Source organism: Hyperolius riggenbachi, chromosome 7, assembly GCF_040937935.1.
Source record: "Hyperolius riggenbachi isolate aHypRig1 chromosome 7, aHypRig1.pri, whole genome shotgun sequence".
Classification (NCBI taxonomy): domain Eukaryota; kingdom Metazoa; phylum Chordata; class Amphibia; order Anura; family Hyperoliidae; genus Hyperolius; species Hyperolius riggenbachi.
The window spans coordinates 84,090,164-84,111,869 of record NC_090652.1 but is presented as its reverse complement, the minus strand read 5'-3'; the positions used below and the strand labels follow the sequence as shown (position 1 = coordinate 84,111,869).

Below are 21,706 nucleotides of genomic sequence, written 5' to 3'. Positions count from 1 at the left end.
GTACAGAGGTGACACAGAGGGGGACACTGGAGGCACAGGGGGGGCACAGAAGAGGTACAGGGGACAGAGATAGTACATTGTTCAGTCTTAAGAACAGATTAGAGTTAAGAACGAACCTACAGTCCCTATCTCGTTCGTTAACAGGGACTACCTGTATATGCACAAGAATAGTTATAGCAAATTCTATATCTGTATTTAAAGTGAATCTGTACTCTAAAATTCTTACAACAAAAAGCATACCATTCTATTCATTATGTTCTCCTGGGCCCCTCTGTGCTGTTTCTGCCACTCTCTGCTGCAAACCTGGCTTGCAATTGCCAGTTTTAGGCAGTGTTTACAAACAAACTAACCGGCTTGTGATAGGCTCACATAAGCAGAGAGTGTGAGTCATACAGAGCCTGCAGGGGGCCTGGAGAGGGTGTGTATAGCTTCTAGCCAATCACAAGCAGCCCTGCACATTCCAGTCTGAGTGCTTCAGCCCGACAGAGGAGAGATTAGATCATATAACAGAGATAATACAGCCACTGTGCAAGTAGGAAAGGCTGCAGTAAGCCAGACCACAATAGAACAGGCATAGGAACTTATAGAATAGAAGAAATAAGGATGAAAATTTTGTTACAGAGTCTCTTTAAGAGGGACTTTGATGCTTTCCTTGTATTAAAGGACATCAATGGCTATAATCACTAGGTAATTTCTGGTGTTGTTGATCCAGGCATTTTATCTTCTTGCAATTTTTTCCCCTTTTCGGGCTAATTGGTCCAAGCCGAGTAAGGATTCTTCACCTTCCTCTGAATCTCCTCGGAATATGGGAGGGTGAAGGCTAGCGTTGCACCTTATTTTCTGGTTGAGCTCAATGGACGTATGTCTTTTTTTCAACCCAACTATGTAACTATGAGAGAGGCACCCAAATATACTGTATATACAGTAGCAATAAAAAGTATGTGAACCCTTTGGAATGAAATGGATTTCTGCACAAATTGGTCATAAAGTGATCTGATCTTCATCTAATTCACAACAATAGACAATCACAGTCTGCTTAAACTAATACCACACAGATAATTAAATGTTTCCATGTTTTTATTGAACACGCCATGTAAACATTCATAGTGCAGGTGGGAAAGGTAAGTGAACCCAATTTGTGCATAAATCCATATAATTACAAAGGGTTCACATACGTTGTATTGCTACTGTAAAAAATAAATAAAAAGATAAAACCATATTGGAGGGGATGGTGTAACCAGGAGAGGGTGGACTTAATACTATAATAACACTTTTTGCCAGTTGCAGCTGACTTCCACAGGTACAAAGTAACATACCTGCTGGGCAGAGAGTGAGACCTCCTCTTTTGTCTGGTTACAGGCATAGAGGTTGCCTATTTACTCTGCCAGTTGGTTGCAGGCGGGACAGAAGCGATGGATTGAAAACCTTGTCTGATAACTGTTGTTTACCCCCACATAAGCAGGTGATTTTTCCTTTCTTCTTCGAACAGACAACAGTACTTCCTGTCTGACAGCTGTCAGCAGCAGTATCGCCATCAGTGTGGATTAGGCAGCGCTTCAGTATCAGGCCCAGGGTGGTGGGGACCGTAAAATGTAGGTGAATTTATATTCACCGTTAAGTGTGCTTGACCGCTTCCGGATGACGCTAGTTGAAATCTATGCCGTTTGCAACTTGTTATTCCTGCCAGGACGTAGATTTCAACTTCCCTGCCGCACTTTCCTGTCACTACCGCCAATTGCGTCTCGCCCTGCTGTCAATATGACTGGCTCACAGAGCTCTGCTGTCATAGTGACGGCATTGACACATGAGCTGAGCGGCATGAATGGCAGTGGCGATTCCTTGCAGCGAGACGTTGGTAAGCCCCGTTTTTGGTACCAGCAGTCTCTGGTCCTCAAGGGGCCAGAGATTGCTGGTACGCAAGTAGTTAAAGAGGCACTATAGTGACATATAATAGTAAATTATTCAGGATAGCCTCTTTTATGGTAATTTTCCTAGTTTCAGCATTCAGTAACACCTTTTATATCTATATGCTGCTCTATATTGGTATGTACCTCCTGGTGATATTTAGCTTAGGCTGTTTAGCTATTCGGACCCCCCCCCCCCCCCCCCCGATATGAACAAACAATAATAGTAATAGGCCTGTTTTAACACGTGTGTTGTAACATATCTACAACCATGTTCATTATAGTGTGCACAGAAAAATGTGCACAGCTATCCAATGCAGGTACGCATTATGAAGTACAGTGTCGAATGGGCACATTAACCACTTAGGTTAATAGTCGTACTCACGGCAGCACCGATCCGCGCACAGGACCTTGAGGTTGATTCACTAAGCTGTGCTAAAGCAGCAGCTTGAGGTAAAAATCAGCGCGCACACGCTACATGCGATCCTGCTGCTGTGTAGCCTGCGCTCCTAAGTTACATGCAGCCGCTACTGCGTTAATTAACGTAGTGGCGGCTATGCTAGTAAAGTATCACGGTCGCGCTACTTCTCATCGCGTGGCAAATGAAAGGAACAGCAGTACCTTTGCGTAACTGTGGCTGCAGTGATTGGCCAAGGGATCATGTGATCCCTTGACCAATCACTTATCTCCCAGCCCCTCAATGATCACTATTACACAGTGATCATTGATGAAAAAAGTTAAAAAAAGTGTTCTCGATTATGCTCCCCTTCTCCTCCCCATGTTCCCCAAGGCAGCAATGATTGGGTCAAGGGATCATGAGGGCTGCCCATACTGGGGGGAAGCCTTGGCATATACTTGGGTGGCTACTTATACTGAAGGGACACCTTGACTACAAATACTGAGGGTGGCTACTTATACTGGGGGAACACCATGGTTACCTATACTGGGGACACCTTGGCTACATATGCTAGGACAACACCTTGGCTACCTGTACTGTGGGTGGCTACCTATACAGGGAAATGGGGTGCACCTTTGGCTGCCTTCCTACACTGAAGGGCTATGGGGGCACAGCTTTGGCTACCTATTATTAAGGGATAAGGGCCCTCTATCTGGGAGGGTGTAAGAGCCATACATTCTGTGCTTCTTGGGGCCACAAAAACCATTACAGCACCCCTGGTTGCAAGCAGGAAATTTGGGCGCATGCAGGAAATGGAAAATTTTGCTGCTGCTATTGCCACTAATACAAATATTTTTGTTTATTGTTTTTTTAAAAATGTATCGTTTTGATAGGTGTCAGGAAGGGGGGTTTTAAAGAACAAGCGACACCCATGCTAACCTAGAAATAAAAACCACATATATAAGTAGATGAATACTACTTCTACTTACATAACAGATGTATTGTGCTAGCCACGCAATGATTCCTGTGAATTTTACAAAGGAAAAGCAGAAAATCCTTTTCTAGGCAGTGGCCATCTTGCCAAGCTAATGCTGACATCATATCCTCCCTGACTCTTGTTTCCCCCTCCCTTCTCTTGCTCATTGTGTATTCATTAGCTGCCCTCCTCCCAGAGTCTTTTTTTTTTATTTACACATCCAATCACTGAGTCACCTCAGCCTTGCTTGTAAACACAAGTGATCAGCTAGGCAGGGAAATAAATGGAAGAGGAGGAATATATTATCCTACTAATATAATAAATGGGAAAGTTCGGATGTTTGGATGTTTGTTACTCGATCACGCAAAAACGGCTGAACGGATTTGAATGAAATTTGGCACACACATAGTACATTACCTGGAATAAAGTATAGGATACTTTTTATTCCCATAACCAAAAAGAGACAAATACAAATTTCACTGGAAAATGTAAACTGCAGCCATTCGTACACTGTTACACTGGAGGTGTGTTTAGCTTCTAAGAGGAGAATGGTTAATTTGCATATATTCAGCAGTGATGCACTGGGAGACATCTCAAGCTCACTCCAACCTGAATTATCGCAAATTCTTTCTGTTTTAAGAAAGCAAACTTTTGTTTTTCTTAACATCTTAGTAAGGGGGCTTTTAGGACCATTGTAGTCCCTTACACATTCCAATGAGTTCTGGGTCACCATGAGCTTGCTGGTTAGTCTGTACCTCTCGGTGTTACAAGCCCTACTGCATAAAGCCAAATTAATCCATGCCATGCATTGATGAGGATCAAACAATCCAAAACAGTCAGTATGCATGTTGGATTGTTATGGCTCTGTACAAATTAACAAGCTGACACATCATTGCATTCCAGCGGTTCTGGAGGTGTGTTTAGCTTCTAAGGCCAACAATGGTTAATTTGCATATATTCAGCAGTGATGCACTGGGAGACATCTCAAGCTCACTCCAACCTGAATTATCGCAAATTCTTTCTGTTTTAAGAAAGCAAAGGAAACTTTTGTTTTTCTTACACTGTTAATGGGAGGGATTTCAAACTTTGCACAGTTGGTCGTTGGGTGACTAGGATTATTATTCAGAAAAGTGGTTGGAGCCTATAAAAGCCAATCAAAATTCACCTATTGATTTTCAAGGGGAATATTTATATTTCTGCCATTCTTGCACTGTTAATGGCACAAGCCTCAAACCTGGTATAGTTGATCATTGGGTGACTGGAGTTCAATTTCAGAAAGGGGGTGGAGCCACAAATAGCTAATCAGATTTGTTTCATTCCAATGCAAATTATTGTTGCCAAACACCCCACAGCTCACAAACTTGGTAATTGAGTAATTGATTAATTGTGTGTTAGGGTTAGGAAAGTGGGCACAGCCAACACCAGCCAAATACATAAGCGGGCAACGCAGGGTCTTAAGTGGGCAGAGACAAATACAAATGTTACTGGGCAAACAGCAGCCATTCTTACACTGTTAATGGTAAAGTTCTAAAACTTTGCACAGTTGGTTACTGGGTGACTAGGATTAATATTCAGAAAAGTGGATGGAGCCTACAAAAAACAATCAAAAATTACCTATTGATTTTTCAGGGGAATATTTCATTGCTGCCATTCTTGCACTGTTAATGGCACAAGCCTCAAACCTGGTACAGTTGATCATTGCGTGACTGGGGTTTAAATTTATATAAGGGGGTGGAGCCCCAAACAGCCAATCTGATTTGTTTCATTTTAATGCAGGTTATTGATGCCAAAGACCGCAAAGCTCACAAACTTGGTCATTGAGTAATTGAGTAATTGTGTGTTAGGGTTAGGAAAAGTGGGCGCAGCCAACACCAGCCAAATACATAATCGGGCAATGCTGGGTCATCAGTAGGCGGAGACAAATACAAATTTCACTGAGAAAATGTAAACTGCAGCAATTCTTACACTATTAATGGTAGGGTTCTCAAACTTTGCACAGTTGATCACTGGGTGACTGAGATTAATATTCAGAAAAGTGGGTGGGGCCTACAAAAGCCAATCAAAAGCCACCTATTAATCTTTAAGGGGAATATTTGATTCATGCCATTCTTGCACTGTTAATGGCACAAGCCTCTTGCACTGTTAATCACCTGTACCTGGTACAGTTGGCCATTGGGTGATTGGGGTACAAATTCAGAAAAGGGGTGGAGCCACAGCCAATCAGATTTATTTTATTTCAATGCAAATTATTGATGCCAAAGACCTCAAAGCTCACAAACTTGGTCATTAAGTAATTTTGTGTTAGGGTTAGAAAAATTGGGCGGAGCCAACACCAGCCAAATACATACCTGGGCAATGCCGAGTCATCAGTGGGCGGAGACAAACACAAATTTCACTGGGAAAATGTAAACTGCAGCCATTCTTACACTATTAATTGTAGGGTTCTAAAACTTTGTACAGTTGGTCACTGGGTGACTGGGATTAATATTCAGAAAAGTAGGTGGAGCCTACAAAAAAATCAATCACAATTCACCTATTGATTTTCAAGGCAAATATTTAATTGCTGCCATTTTTGCACTGTTAATGGCACAAGCCTCAGGGCCCGTTTCCACTCTCGCGGAAACGGCCGCGAATCCGCAGAGTTTCCCTGCAGGCAAATCGCGCCGCCGGCCGAATTGCTTGCAGTAGCGATTCGGGCGGAACCCCCTACAGAATTCGCGGCGGAGGCTGCGATTCCCATAGCCGTGCATGGCACGGCTCATGGGATTCGCCTGCGATCCCGCCCACCCGCTCAGTGCCGGCGTGCGTCTACGAGACGCACGCCGCACTAGTGGAAACGAGCCCATAAACCTGGTACAGTTGATCATTGGGTGACTGGGGTTAAATATTTAGAAAAGGGGTGGGGCCACAAACAGCGAATCAGATGTGTTTCATTTCAATCAAAATTATTCATGCCAAAGACCACAAATCTCACAAACTTGGTCATTGACTATTGACAATTGTGTGTTAGGGTTAGAAAAAGATACTTCTTTAGAAAAAGTGGCCACAGCCAACAGCAGCCAAATACATACCCGGGAAACATTAGGACATCAGTGGGTGGAGAAAAATACAAATTTCACTGCCAGAATGTAAACTGCAGCCATTCTTACACTGTCTGTCAATGGCAGGGTTCTTAACCTCTTGACGACCAGCTAACGCTGATTGGCGTAAACTGGTCGTCTGCAAGTTTGCATGGAAACTTTCCATGTCCGTTCACGGAGGCTGTCTCCGTGAACAGCCGGAGAGCCGCCGATCGCGGCTCGCCGGCAAAATGTAAACACGCGGGGAAGAAATCCCCGCTGTTTACATCATACGGCGCTGCTGCGCAGCAGCGCCGTAAGGCAGATCGGCGATCCCCGGCCTCTGATTGGCCGGGGATCGCCGTCATTTGATAGGCTGAAGCCTATCCTACAATGCGCAGGACGGATATCCGTCCTGCGCAGCTCAGAGGGGAAGGGAGAGGGAGGGAGAGGGACGGAGCGCTGAAAACGCTGCGGAGGGGGGCTTTGAAGAGCCCCCCCCCCCCCGCAAAGCGCAGAGAGCCGGCGGCGATCAGACCCCCTCAGCAGGACATCCCCCTAGTGGGGAAAAAAGGGGGTAAGTCTGATCGCCCTGGCTTAAACCTGATCTGTGCTGCAGGCTGGAGAGCCTACGCAGCACAGATCAGCCAGAAAGCCACTGGTCAGCAAGTGGTTAAACTTTGCACAGTTGGTCACTGGGTGACTGGGATTAATATTCAGAAAAGTGGGTGGAGCCTACAAAAGCTAATCAAAATTCACCTATTGATTTTCAAAGGAGTGGAGCCACAGCCAATTAGATTTATTTCATTTCAATGCCAATTATTGATGCCAAAGACCGCAAAGCTCACAAACTAGGTCATCATTGAGTAATTGTGTGTTAGGATTAGAAAAAGTGGGCAGAGATAACACTAGCCAATTACATACCCGGGCAACGCCGGGCGACCAGCTAATAGATAATAAGAACTCCAAGAATTTAAAAGAACTCCCAGCATTCAACTTTTTGGCACTAGGGCCAGTGCTCTTATAGTATGTAATAACTCCAAACCATAACAGCAGAAAAAAGTTTTGAATGCAGGATTAGCATCTTTATCACGTAATACACTCAGACCAGTTGCTGTTGAAATTTGATTTTTATGGTGACAATACCGCTTTAAGGTCAGACATGGGGCGGTTAAGGTTAGGCTTCAGGAAGGGTTTTTTTAAGGTTAGGCATAGGGGGTGGTAGCAGATAAGGTTAGGCGTCAGGAAGGCCGGTTTTAAGGTTAGGCATGGGGGCGGATAAGGTTAGGTGTCAATAAGGGGGGGGGGTTTAAAATTAGGCATGGGGGGGTGGATAAGGTTAGGCGTCAGGAATAGGGTTTTAAGGTCAGGCCTGGGGGTGGGGAGGCGGATAAGGTTAGGCATCAGGAAGGGCGGTTGTAAGGTTGGGCGTGGGGGGTCTTGGGGTAGGCATCGGCAGGTGGGGTGGTTAGAGTTGGGCATCGTGGGGGGAGGGTTCTGTGTAAGACTCAGGTAAGTTTAGCTGTAGTAAAATATTGGTAACATTTACCGATATTTTTCTATCGCAATTACCAGTGTAAATAGTAGGATATCTGTAAATCTTACTGATATTCTGCTGTCAGCTATTCCCAAATATTGCTGGTTAGTCTGTACCTCTCGGTTTACAAGCCCTACTCCATAGAGCCAAATTAATCCATGCCATGCACTGATGAGGATCAAACAATCCGAAACAGTCTGTATGCATGTTGGATTATTATGGCTCTGTACAATTTAACAAGCTGACACATCATTGCATTCCAGCAGTTCTGGAGGTGTGTTTAGCTCCTAAGGGTACAATGGTTAATTTGCATATATTCAGCAGTGGTGCCTGGGAGACATCTCGAGCTCACTCCAACCTGAATTATCGCAAATTCTTTCTGTTTTAGGAAAGCAAATTTTTGTTTTTCTATTCCCAAATGTACCTCTTTTTGGCTTATCCCCCCTGGTCAGCAGACCAATCACCCCGAGACCTGTCACATAGTGCTTGCCTAGCTGACCCCCCTTGCATCCTCTGCATGCAGGTAGAGATTCTGTATGTTGCAAGTGACAGCATGGACACATCTGTGCACATAAATCTCTCATGCGGAAATGCAGTGTTCTCCTGTGGGTGGAAATGGAGGCTGGAGATAACACTGTGTGTGCTCTAATGGTGTCTGCTGGTACAAAGACCCTATTCTTGCATTGTGTGTGAGATAAGGCTGTTTTTGTGTGCAAGGTGGAGCTGCTGAGTGTTATAGATGAGTGTATAGGGGTGGAGTTGTTGTGCATGTGTGGTATGTGTGTAGGGGTGAGAGCCTGGCCGAGAGAGAGAGAAAAAGAGAGAGAGACATCCCTTATTATGTGACTGAAAACCACTCCTTTCCCCCTGTGTGCTGGGAGAGAAGGGGAGAGACAGGGCTCTCTGCAGCAGGAGTCTGTCCCCCCTCCTATGGGCAGAGACTAGGAGGGGAAGAACTGAAGGGGGGCGGTGTGGCACTGGCAATGGCCCCCCTCCTCCTCCCCTGCAGCCCCTGTCTGGATGGCCGTGCGCATGTGCAGAAGCGGCAGCCCTGGAGTAGAACTGATGTTGGAGGGTCATTCTCAGACAGTTCTGCAGGGCTGCAATAAATCACCCTGCACATTCCCACCCCTCCCTCCCTCTGTCTGTCTCCCTCCCTCCCTCTCTCTCTCTCTCACTCTCTCCTTCCTTCCTTCCTCCCATCAGCTTGCCACCTCTCACTTTTGCAGCCTCTTCTCCCTGCTCTCCTAACCCAGAGCTCCCCCTCCCCCTTGTCCCCTATCCTTCACCTCAGAAATTTTGGGGGTGCTCATAATCTCCCCCCCCCCCACACACATCCTGGGCATTCCTCACAGTTCCAGCATCCTTTATCCCTTGCTGACTAGGCTTAGCTATGCTCTGCCACTTAATAGCAAAAAACCCTCTCTTGTAGCCTGACACCCCAAACTGTCACCCCACTCAGCAGAATACTATGACTCCTGGATCTCTCTGAGGGGACACCAATACTGGGGGTCACTGCTTCACCCCAACTGGATCTAAGCCAAAAGACTGGAGGACCCTCGCTCAGACATTGATCCAGACTGTTTTTTTTTTCCTTAAGGGGGAGCCTATACAATTTTTTTTATAAATCTTTTAAAAAAAGAAAATCAGGACATATTTGTGAGGTTGTGATCCTTTTGGATTATCTCTTTCTTTTTTTTTTCTAATTTTCTTTTTTGTTATTCTTAAACCAAAGACGCCAGGACTTCACTATCCTACAGACACTGCAACCTGCAGAAGGTGAGAATGGGAAGGGGGGTCTAGGGGGGGAGATTGAGGGGAGGGGGGTATTTTTGAAGTACCTGTTTGTAAGCAGTTATTTGATGCATTCCATACTTGAGTGGTTATATTATTATTATTATTATGATTATTATTATTATTTTGGATTTATATAGCGCCAACATCTATAGACAAGCTGTATGCGTAATGAGTTATTTAAGGGCACCGAGAGGTGGTATTTCTGCCTAAGGTGGGCACACATCGCCAAGGGGCTCCGCTGTCTGTCCTTTCAAAGAAGTGTCAACGTATGGATGTCTGGCAGAGCACACTGTACATTAATGGGACTGACTATATGGTCTGCCAGGGGAGACCTGTCACACCAATACACTAAAGGAGGGAGGGGGAATCTGTCACTTGGTTATCATGGGGGAGGGGAGTCTGGGGGGAATCTCCATACACTGTGTACCCCATTGCAGGGAGTGTGACAGCCTGCTGTCACCAAACAGGAACTGCCACTGTGGGCGGCAAGGACACTGCAGACTGGATTATTGGTAAATTTCAACAAAATATCTATATTTAAACCAGAAATGTAAATTTATTTGACTAAATTGCTACATTGTGATTGTTAAATTAGGAATAATTATGCCATTTATTTCTGGAATGTATCCACAGTATTTGTGTGTTGGATTTTTTAATATTATCTTAATATTTGTGTCAATAGCCGCTCATACCTTAGATCTGACATGTCAAACACAGCAGGTTGTCTGTACTTTTGCAAAATTTGCCTATAGAAACTATGGCTTAAAACTCAGCCTATCAATAGTGAGTGTATGGTCCACGCTTGCTTCATCTTGCAGTGAATTATTGTTATTATTTGGTTATTTTTTTTTATTATTTTTTTTGACAACGTGCAGTGCTTTATTCGAAGAATACAAAGCGTACAACACAAGAGAAGCTCTAAATAATTTCCATGAAGATTTAGAACAAAACTTTTGTATGTTTGTAAAACTAATGCTGAAGGACTACTATCTGACATAAGGCAAAAGCAGCCATACAGTGCAACAAAGCAGGAATCTGGATAAGGTGCATTTGTGACCTTAACATCCTATATTTAAAAATATTTCAGTTTGTCATAAGGTATTATCAATGCTGTACATTTTTATGTTTTTATATTAGTAGGAGAGGAGAGCTCTGTGCACTGATGTCTGTGTATTAGCAGGAGGGGAGAGCTCTGTGCACTGATGTCTGTGTATTAGGAAGAGGGGGAGCTCTGTGCACTGATGTCTGTGTATAAGGAGGAGGGGGGAGCTCTGTGCACTGATGTCTGTGTATTAGGAGGAGGGTAGAGCTCTGTGCACTGATGTCTGTGTATTAGCAGGAGGGGAGAGCTCTGTGCACTGATGTCTGTGTATTATGAGGAGGGGAGAGCTCTGTGCACTGATGTCTGTGTATTATGAGGAGGGGAGAGCTCTGTGCACTGATGTCTGTGTATTAGGAGGAGGAGAGAGCTCTGTGCACTGATGTCTGTGTATTAGGAGGAGGGGAGAGCTCTGTGCACTGATGTCTGTGTATTAGGAGGAGGGGGGAGCTCTGTGCACTGATGTCTGTGTATTAGGAGGAGGAGAGATCTCTGTGCACTGATGTCTGTGTATTAGGAGGAGGGGGAGCTCTGTGCACTGATGTCTGTGTATTAGGAGGAGAGGAGAGCTCTGTGCTCTGATGTCTGTGTATTAGGAGGAGGGGAGAGCTCTGTGCTCTGCTCTGATGTCTGTGTATTAGGAGGAGGGGGGAGCTCTGTGCTCTGCTCTGATGTCTGTGTATTAGGAGGAGGGGGGAGCTCTGTGCACTGATGTCTGTGCATTAGGAGGAGAGGAGAGCTCTGTGCACTGATGTCTGTGTATTAGGAGGAGGGGAGAGCTCTGTGCACTGATGTCTGTGTATTAGCAGGAGGGGAGAGCTCTGTGCACTGATGTCTGTGTATTAGGAAGAGGGGGAGCTCTGTGCACTGATGTCTGTGTATAAGGAGGAGGGGGGAGCTCTGTGCACTGATGTCTGTGTATTAGGAGGAGGGGGGAGCTCTGTGCACTGATGTCTGTGTATTAGGAGGAGGAGAGATCTCTGTGCACTGATGTCTGTGTATTAGGAGGAGGGGGAGCTCTGTGCACTGATGTCTGTGTATTAGGAGGAGGGAAGAGCTCTGTGCTCTGATGTCTGTGTATTAGGAGGAGGGGAGAGCTCTGTGCTCTGATGTCTGTGTATTAGGAGGAGGGGAGAGCTCTGTGCTCTGATGTCTGTGTATTAGGAGGAGGGGAGAGCTCTGTGCTCTGATGTCTGTGTATTAGGAGGAGGGGAGAGCTTTGTGCACTGATGTCTGTGTATTAGGAGGAGGGGAGAGCTCTGTGCTCTGATGTCTGTGTATTAGGAGAGGAGAGCTCTGTGCACTGATGTCTGTGTATTAGGAGGAGGGGAGAGCTTTGTGCACTGATGTCTGTGTATTAGGAGGAGAGGAGAGCTCTGTGCACTGATGTCTGTGTATTAGGAGGAGAGGAGAGCGCTGTGCACTGATGTCTGTGTATTAGGAGGAGGGGGAGCTCTGTGCACTGATGTCTGTGTATTAGGAGGAGGGGAGAGCTCTGTGCTCTGATGTCTGTGTATTAGGAGAGGAGAGCTCTGTGCACTGATGTCTGTGTATTAGGAGGAGGGGAGAGCTTTGTGCACTGATGTCTGTGTATTAGGAGGAGAGGAGAGCGCTGTGCACTGATGTCTGTGTATTAGGAGGAGGGGGAGCTCTGTGCACTGATGTCTGTGTATTAGGAGGAGGGGAGAGCTCTGTGCTCTGATGTCTGTGTATTAGGAGAGGAGAGCTCTGTGCACTGATGTCTGTGTATTAGGAGGAGGGGAGAGCTTTGTGCACTGATGTCTGTGTATTAGGAGGAGAGGAGAGCTCTGTGCACTGATGTCTGTGTATTAGCAGGAGGGGAGAGCTCTGTGCACTGATGTCTGTGTATTAGGAGGGATGAGAGCTCTGTGCACTGATGTCTGTGTATTAGGAGGAGGGGAGAGCTCTGTGCACTGATGTCTGTGTATTAGGAAGAGGGGAGAGCTCTGTGCACTGATGTCTGTGTATTAGGAGGAGAGGAGAGCTCTGTGCACTGATGTCTGTGTATTAGGAGGAGAGGAGAGCTCTGTGCACTGATGTCTGTGTATTAGGAGGAGGGGAGAGCTCTGTGCACTGATGTCTGTGTATTAGGAGAAGGAGAGAGCTCTGTGCACTGATGTCTGTGTATTAGGAGAAGGAGAGAGCTCTGTGTACTGATGTCTGTGTATTAGGAGGAGAGGAGAGCTCTGTGCACTGATGTCTGTGTATTAGGAGGAGGGGAGAGCTTTGTGCACTGATGTCTGTGTATTAGGAGGAGAGGAGAGCTCTGTGCACTGATGTCTGTGTATTAGCAGGAGGGGAGAGCTCTGTGCACTGATGTCTGTGTATTAGGAGGAGGGGAGAGCTCTGTGCTCTGATGTCTGTGTATTAGGAGGAGGGGAGAGCTCTGTGCTCTGATGTCTGTGTATTAGGAGGAGGGGAGAACTCTGTGCTCTGATGTCTGTGTATTAGGAGGAGGGGAGAGCTTTGTGCACTGATGTCTGTGTATTAGGAGGAGGGGAGAGCTCTGTGCTCTGATGTCTGTGTATTAGGAGAGGAGAGCTCTGTGCACTGATGTCTGTGTATTAGGAGGAGGGGAGAGCTTTGTGCACTGATGTCTGTGTATTAGGAGGAGAGGAGAGCTCTGTGCACTGATGTCTGTGTATTAGGAGGAGAGGAGAGCGCTGTGCACTGATGTCTGTGTATTAGGAGGAGGGGGAGCTCTGTGCACTGATGTCTGTGTATTAGGAGGAGGGGAGAGCTCTGTGCTCTGATGTCTGTGTATTAGGAGAGGAGAGCTCTGTGCACTGATGTCTGTGTATTAGGAGGAGGGGAGAGCTTTGTGCACTGATGTCTGTGTATTAGGAGGAGAGGAGAGCTCTGTGCACTGATGTCTGTGTATTAGCAGGAGGGGAGAGCTCTGTGCACTGATGTCTGTGTATTAGGAGGGATGAGAGCTCTGTGCACTGATGTCTGTGTATTAGGAGGAGGGGAGAGCTCTGTGCACTGATGTCTGTGTATTAGGAAGAGGGGAGAGCTCTGTGCACTGATGTCTGTGTATTAGGAGGAGAGGAGAGCTCTGTGCACTGATGTCTGTGTATTAGGAGGAGAGGAGAGCTCTGTGCACTGATGTCTGTGTATTAGGAGGAGGGGAGAGCTCTGTGCACTGATGTCTGTGTATTAGGAGAAGGAGAGAGCTCTGTGCACTGATGTCTGTGTATTAGGAGAAGGAGAGAGCTCTGTGTACTGATGTCTGTGTATTAGGAGGAGGGGAGAGCTCTGTGCACTGATGTCTGTGTATTAGGAGGAGAGGAGAGCTCTGTGCACTGATGTCTGTGTATTAGGAAGAGGGGAGAGCTCTGTGCACGGATGTCTGTGGATTAGGAGGAGAGGAGAGCTCTGTGCACTGATGTCTGTGTATTAGGAGAAGGAGAGAGCTCTGTGCACTGATGTCTGTGTATTAGGAGGAGAGGAGAGCGCTGTGCACTGATGTCTGTGTATTAGGAGGAGGGGAGAGCTCTGTGCACTGATGTCTGTGTATTAGGAGGAGAGGAGAGCTCTGTGCACTGATGTCTGTGTATTAGGAAGAGGGGAGAGCTCTGTGCACTGCTGTCTGTGTATTAGGAGGAGGGGAGAGCTCTGTGCACTGATGTCTGTGTATTAGGAGGAGAGGAGAGCTCTGTGCACTGATGTCTGTGTATTAGGAGGAGGGGAGAGCTCTGTGCACTGATGTCTGTGTATTAGGAAGAGGGGAGAGCTCTGTGCACTGATGTCTGTCTATTAGGAGGAGAGGAGAGCTCTATGCACTGATGTTTGTGTATTAGGAGAAGGAGAGAGCTCTGTGCACTGATGTCTGAAGAAGAGCTGAAGAAAATAGGAGAAATTAGGGCAGCAGGCATGTAAGGGGAGCTTTCCTGATGGCCACTGCTCCCCCCCCCCCCCCCATTCTCCTCTGTCCCCTGTCTTTCTTACCTGAATGCCACCTGGCAGCCTCTTCGGGCTACCGGAGTCGGGCATCAGTGCAGCGCTGGCCCGGTTGCGCATGTCCTTCAGCTTGCATCCGCGACCGGGAGTGCTCTGCGCATGATGTCACGATTACGTCATGTGCAGAGCACTCCCGGCTGCAGTTGAGCACAGCCGGGCCAGCGCTGCACTGATGCCCGACTTCAGCAATCTGGAGGAGCCTGCCGGGGGCATTTAGGTAAGAAGGACAGGGGAAAGAGGAGAACGGGGGGAGCGGGGGCCATCAGGACAGCTCCCTTTACATGCCTGCTCCCCCTGTTTCTATTATTTGTTTCAGTATCCTTTAAAGGACAACTGAAGTGAGAAAAGTAAGGAAGCTGCCATATTTATTTCCTCTTTAACGGAGTTATCAGGCAGTAAAAGGTAAAATAAGGGCTACTTACCCAGGGCTTCGTCCAGCCCCAAGCTCCCAGCATGTCCCTTGCCGCAGCTCGGCCCGCAGCCGTTCGCCGTCTCTGCTTCCCGGTCCACGGTGATGACGTCAGGCCGATCTCCATGTACTGCACCTGCGCGAGCGGCGCTGTCAATCACCGCCACATGGACTGGAGCGTACTGCGCAGGCGCAGTAGTTCTGGCAGCCCTACTGATCTATTAGGCTGCAGTAATGTCTGAATAACACCTGAAACGAGCATGCAGCTAATCATGTCAGATCTGACAATAATGTCAGAAACGCCTGATCTGCATATGCTTGTTCAGGGTCTATGGCTAAAAGTATTACAGGCAGAGGATGAGCAGGATAGCCAGGTAACTGGTGTTGCTTATAAGGAAATAAATATGGCAGCCTCCATATCACTGTCACTTCAGTTGTCCTAATGGCTTCTGGCATCCATCCACTTTGTTTAGCGCCGGGATCCACCACGTCATTGAGATGAATGGCAGCGTTCATCTCAATGAATTTGCTGTCAATTGCGCAAGTGCTGCAGACAATCGATTTTTTCCAAGATGCTGAGTGCAGCTTCTAGCGTCAGATGCGTTTGAGGTTTGTAACCTTCTAGGGGCACAAAGTGCAATAATGATGGGACGGGAACCATTACCAAATCAATTTTTTGCTCGGCCCTTAGGGGTACATTAAGCATGTTTATGTGTCCATAGCATGGGATTCTGTATACACAGCTATGACATTCTTGCAGTGTTGGGACCTAGATTTTTCTTTTTCATTTTAAAGGTTATTCTTTGGTAATTATTAACACAAGGAGCCAGGAGAGCATTTTTGGAGGGTAAAAATTTACCAACATGCAAATAAAGGTAGTTAAATTCTAAAGATTGTTGTCACAGAAAACCAGGGGCTATGGGTGAATATGCTGTATTCTGTAGAGGCCTAGTAGAAAAAGCCAGTCCACCACACACCAATCTGACAAAACTACACATGTGAGGCCCTGTGTGTGGCAGAGCTGGGTGTGTGAGGCCCTGTGTATGGCAGAGCTGGGTGTGTGAGGCCCTGTTTGTGGCAGAGCTGGGTGTGTGAGGCCCTGTGTGTGGCGGAGCTGGGTGTGTGAGGCCCTGTGCGTGGCAGTGCTGGGTGTGTGAGGCCCTGTGTATGGCAGAGCTGGGTGTGTGAGGCCCTATTTGTGGCAGAGCTGGTTGTGAGTCCCTGTGTGTGACAGAGATGGGTGTGAGGCCCTGTGTGGGGCATAGCCCGGAATGTGAGGCCCAGTGTGTGGCAGAGCTGGGTGTGTGAGGCCCTGTGTATGGCAGAGCTGGGAGTGTGAGGCTGTGTGTGGCAGAGCTGGGTGTGAGGTGCTGTGTATGGCGGAGCAGGGAGTGTGAGGCCCTGTGTGTGGCGGAGCTGGGAGTGTGAGGCCCAGTGTGTGGCAGAGCTGGGTGTGTGAGGCCTGTTGTGTGGCAGATCTGGGAGTATAAGGTCCTGTGTGTGGCAGAGCTGGGTGTGTGAGGCCCTGTGTGTGGCGGAGCTGGGAGTGTGAGACCCTGTGTGTGGCAGTGCTGGGTGTGTGAGGCCCTGTGTGTGGCGGAGCTGGGTGTGTGAGGCCCTTTGCATGGCAGAGCTGGGTGTGTGAGGCCCTTTGCATTGCAGAGCTGGGTGTGTGAGGCCCTTTGCATTGCAGAGCTGGGTGTGTGAGGCCCTGTGTGTGGCGGAGCTGGGAGTGTGAGGCCCTTTGCATGGCAGAGGTGGGTGTGTGAGGCCCTGTGTGCGGCGGAGCTGGGAGTGTGAGGCCCTGTGTGTGGCGGAGCTGGGAGTGTGAGGCCCTGTGTGTAGCAGAGCTTTGTGCGAGAGGCCTGTGTGTGGCAGAGCTGGGTGTGAGGCCCTGTGTGTGGCGGAGCTGGGAGTGTGAGGCCCTGTGTGTAGCAGAGCTTTGTGCGAGAGGCCTGTGTGTGGCAGAGCTGGGTGTGAGGCCCTTTGCATGGCAGAGCTGGGTGTGTGAGGCCATGTGTGTGGCAGAACTGGCTGTGTGAGGCCCTGTGTGTGGTAGAGCTGGGTGTGTGAGGCCCTGTGTGTGGCGGAGCTGGGTGTGTGAGGCCCTGTGTGTGGCGGAGCTGGGAGTGTGAGGCCCTTTGCATGGCAGAGGTGGGTGTGTGAGGCCCTGTGTGCGGCGGAGCTGGGAGTGTGAGGCCCTGTGTGTGGCGGAGCTGGGAGTGTGAGGCCCTGTGTGTAGCAGAGCTTTGTGCGAGAGGCCTGTGTGTGGCAGAGCTGGGTGTGAGGCCCTTTGCATGGCAGAGCTGGGTGTGTGAGGCCATGTGTGTGGCAGAACTGGCTGTGTGAGGCCCTGTGTGTGGTAGAGCTGGGTGTGTGAGGCCCTGTGCGTGGTGGAGCTGGGTGTGAGGCCCTGTGCGTGGCAGAGCTGGGTGTGAGGCGCTGTGCGTGGCAGTCCTGGGTGTGTGAGGCCCTGTGCGTGGCAGTGCTGGGTGTGTGAGGCCCTGTGTGTGGCGGAGCTGGGTGTGCGAGGCCCTGTGCGTGGCTGAGCTGGGTGTGAGGCCCTGTGCGTGGCAGAGCTGGGTGTGAGGCCCTGTGCGTGGTAGTCCTGGGTGTGTGAGGCCCTGTGCGTGGCAGTGCTGGGTGTGTGAGGCCCTATGCGTGGCAGAGCTGGGTGTGTGAGGCCCTGTGTGTGGCGGAGCTGGGTGTGTGAGGCGCTGTGTATGGCGAAGCAGGCAGTGTGAGGCCGTGTGTGTGGCGGAGCTGGGTGTGTGAGGCCCTGTGTGTGGCAGAGATGGGTGTGTGAGGCCCTATGCGTGGCAGTGCTGGGTGTGTGAGACCCTGTGCGTGGCAGAGCTGGGTGTGAGGCCCTGTGTGTGGCAGAGCTTGGTGTGTGAGGCCCTATGCGTGGCAGAGCTGGGTGTGTGAGGCCCTATGCGTGGCAGAGCTGGGTGTGTGAGGCCCTGTGTGTGGCAGAGCTGGGTGTGTGAGGCGCTGTGTATGTCGAAGCAGGCAGTGTGAGGCCGTGTGTGTGGCGGAGCTGGGTGTGTGAGGCCCTGTGTGTGGCAGAGATGGGTGTGTGAGGCCCTATGCGTGGCAGTGCTGGGTGTGTGAGACCCTGTGCGTGGCAGAGCTGGGTGTGAGGCCCTGTGTGTGGCGGAGCTGGGAGTGTGAGGCCTGTGTGTGGCAGAGCTGGGTGTGAGGCCTTTTGCGTGGCAGAGTTGGGTGTGTGAGGCCCTGTGCATGGCGTGGCAGAGCTGGGTGTGTGAGGCCCTGTGTGTGGCAGAGCTGGGTGTGTGAGACCCTGTGTGTGGCAGAGCTAGGTGTGTGAGGCCCTGTGTGTGGCGGAGCTAGGAGTGTGAGGCCTGTGTGTGGCAGAGCTGGGTGTGAGGCCCTTTGCGTGGCAGAGTTGGGTGTGTGAGGCCCTGTGCATGGCGTGGCAGAGCTGGGTGTGTGAGGCTCTGTGCGTGGCAGAACTGGAAGTGTGAGGCCCTGTGTGTAGCAGAGCTTTGTGCGTGAGGCCTGTGTGTGGCAGAGCTGGTTGTGTGAGGCCCTGTGCATGGCAGAGCTGGGTGTGTGAGGCCCTGTGTGTGGCGGAGCTGGGTGTGTGAGGCCCTGTGTGTGGCAGAGCTGGGAGTGTGATGCCCTGTGTGTGTCGGAACTGGGTTTGTGAGGCCCTGTGTGTGGCAGAGCTGGGTGTGTGAGGCCCTCTGCGTGGCGGAGCTGGGTGTGACGCCTTGTGTGTGGCAGAGCTTGGTGTGTGAGGCCCTGTGTGTGGCGGAACTGGGTGTGTGAGGCCCTGTGTGTGGCAGAGCTGGGTGTGTGAGGCCTTGTGTGTGGCAGAGCTTGGTGTGTGAGGCCTTGTGTGTGGCAGAGCTTGGTGTGTGAGGCCCTGTGTGTGGCAGAGCTGGGTGTGTGAGACCCTGTGTGTGGCAGAGCTAGGTGTGTGAGGCCCTGTGTGTGGCGGAACTGGATGTGTGAGGCCCTGTGTGTGGCAGAGCTGGGTGTGTGAGACCCTGTGTGTGGCAGAGCTAGGTGTGTGAGGCCCTGTGTGTGGCGGAACTGGGTGTGTGAGGCCCTGTGTGTGGCAGAGCTGGGTGTGTGAGGCCCTATGCATGGCGGAGCTGGGTGTGAGGCCTTGTGTGTGGCAGATCTTGGTGTGTGAGGCCCTGTGTGTGGCAAAGGCTGCTGGGATGTAAGGTCTTGCATGTGGCAGAGCTTGGTTGTGTATGGCAAAGTTAGGGTCTATAGAAATTTGCAATTTTATGTACATTGAAGCTTAAGAACTAAGCACAGCGGTAGCTCCATTATTTCCTAATCCTAGTCAGTATTTTCAAGTATAATGGTTTGTTGTGGTCCCTGGTTACTAGCGATACAAATAATCCCCCTAGTTATGCGGTTCAAAGGTCTTTGTTTGTCTTCGAGGAATTTTGGACCTGTGTCAATTTTAAAAGATGTGTTATTATTCTGCACTGCCACAGTAGAGACTCCTTCAGGTATACCTGAAGTGAAATTAATATCATTATTTAATAAACGTATCTCTGTAATGCTGGGAATACACGATGAGATTTTTCAGCAGATTTACTGTCCGATCGATTTTCTGATCGATTTCCATACACTTCTATGAAAAATCAATCAGAAAAACAATCGAAAATAAGATTGGACCTGTTGGAAATTTTCTATCGAACCATCTATCTGCCAAAAATAATCTCATGGTGTATTCCTAGCATTAGTCTTCATGCTGCACATTGTCTCCCTTTACACGATTCTAAAGCTCTGTAATACTCACCTGGCCTGTCAATCAAATCCTCGTCAGGATGTGCTTGTGGCCATACACAAGCAGTTCTAAACTGGGCATATGTGAGTTCAAAGATGGGCATGCCCACTAAAAAGCACTTGTGTGCAAAAGGAAGAAGATGTATACGAGGGCTGGCTTTCACTGGGCATGAGTTTAGAATAGGAAATTGCACATGCTCAGTTTAGAATAGCTAGTTCACAGCAGCCCGGTAAACTTCCAGGACACTGGGAGAAGTCCGCTTATGAAACAGGAAATAGGAAGCACCCTGAGGCCAGTTTCAGACTAACGACCGGCAGTGGAAAAAGCGTTGCGGTGCATGCTAAAAATAGCTTTCAGGGATTACTGCAGCAATGCGCGGTACTCTCTTTTCGAACTGCAGGCTAAGCAGGAAGTGAAGCTGCCAAGCAGGAAGTGAAGCTCTCTAGCGCTCACCTCCTGTAACTGAAGTTGGAATTACGTAGAAGTGTATAGAAAAAATATGCTTCCGCACATGCATGCCGCAACGTGACTTACTTGACTTCCAGGGTCGCCGCACAAGCCAGGCCCTCAATGCGATGTTGCTGGTGTGTCAAATTCGCTACTTCTGGTGGATTGCATCACACCGTGCCAGGTATGAAATTCCCCATAGACTTTCATTGGCGTAACGTTACCCTGCAGCAAAACAGGGTAACGTAATGCCCTAGTGCAGGGGTCTGAAACTCGCGGCCCGCGGGCCATTTGCGGCCCTCGATACAATATTTTGTGGCCCTCACCGGCAAAAGCTTCCTTATAGTTCGCTTCAGTGCTCCCAAGTAATCCGCCGCATCCCCGTCGCTAAACGAGGGCTGCAGAGCCCCCAAATCGCCCGGGGGACAATCCGCCGGCATTTCCTGGAAGGGGCAGAGCTTTCAGCTTCAGCTCTGCCCCTCCTGACGTCAATCACCGCACGGATCGCCGCCTCTCCCCGCCCCTCTCTGTGAAGGAAGAGTGAAAGGGGCGGGCAGAGGCGGCGATGCGCTGCGATTGTGAAATTCCTTATGCGGCCCAGCCTCATCCTGACTTTGCCTCCTGCGGCCCCCCAGGTAAATTGAGTTTGAGACCCCTGTCCTAGTGGGAAAGAGGCCTTAGGCTCTGTTCCCGCTATATAGGATTAGTGCTGTGCACATTTACAGGGGATGTGCTGGAGTGTCCACAGCACACACCCAGCAGCAGAGCGCTTCTGTTGTGTCCATTGCATGGGATATGTCATGCATGGCATTGCTATGTATGACATCATGTCCGCCTGTTGTCCAAAATTATCGCATACTGCCAACGAGTGCGTTCTGCTCACCACAATGGACGCAAACGAAATCTGTTGGAAACAGACGTGTATGAACGGATCTTATATAAAACATACAATTCACCAACATGACTGTTTACCACTGCTGTCCCTTGAGGAAACCAGGTCGTTTTTTGTTTCTTTTGGGATAGAGTAGGTTGGGAAGTTATAATGCAATGTGTGGGGTGGGTTGTGTTTTCTAATGAGTGACTCAAACCTCCCCCCCCCTCCTTTTTGTCTTTCCCCTCCTTGCCCTCCCCCTCCCCCTCTCCTCCCCCCCCCCCCCCCCGTTCTCTCTTTTTCTCCTCTCCCTTTTGGGGGTCATAATAATTATGATGATAGTAGGTTGGCCCCACTAGAGTGTTGCTTTTTAATGTAACGTATTTTATAAATATGTATGTATGCGAACTGTGCAGTATGCTGGAATCCACTCCCCTTCCACCAGGGGT

General features: G+C 49.0%; 1 protein-coding gene across 4 annotated transcripts in view; it reads left to right on the top strand.

Moving 5' to 3' along the window:
* GLIS2 (GLIS family zinc finger 2) overlaps positions 1-21,706 on the top strand; it is a 120,831-nt gene that overhangs the window by 10,305 nt on the left and 88,820 nt on the right. For 2 of the 4 annotated variants that reach the window (XM_068244181.1, XM_068244180.1), the window contains exon 1: positions 8,946-9,652. The exons of the other annotated variants lie outside the window; for them this stretch is intronic. The gene's annotated coding sequence lies outside the window, so the exon portion shown is untranslated. Of the gene's footprint in view, positions 1-8,945; positions 9,653-21,706 lie in introns of those variants that run through there. 4 annotated transcript variants of the gene reach the window in all.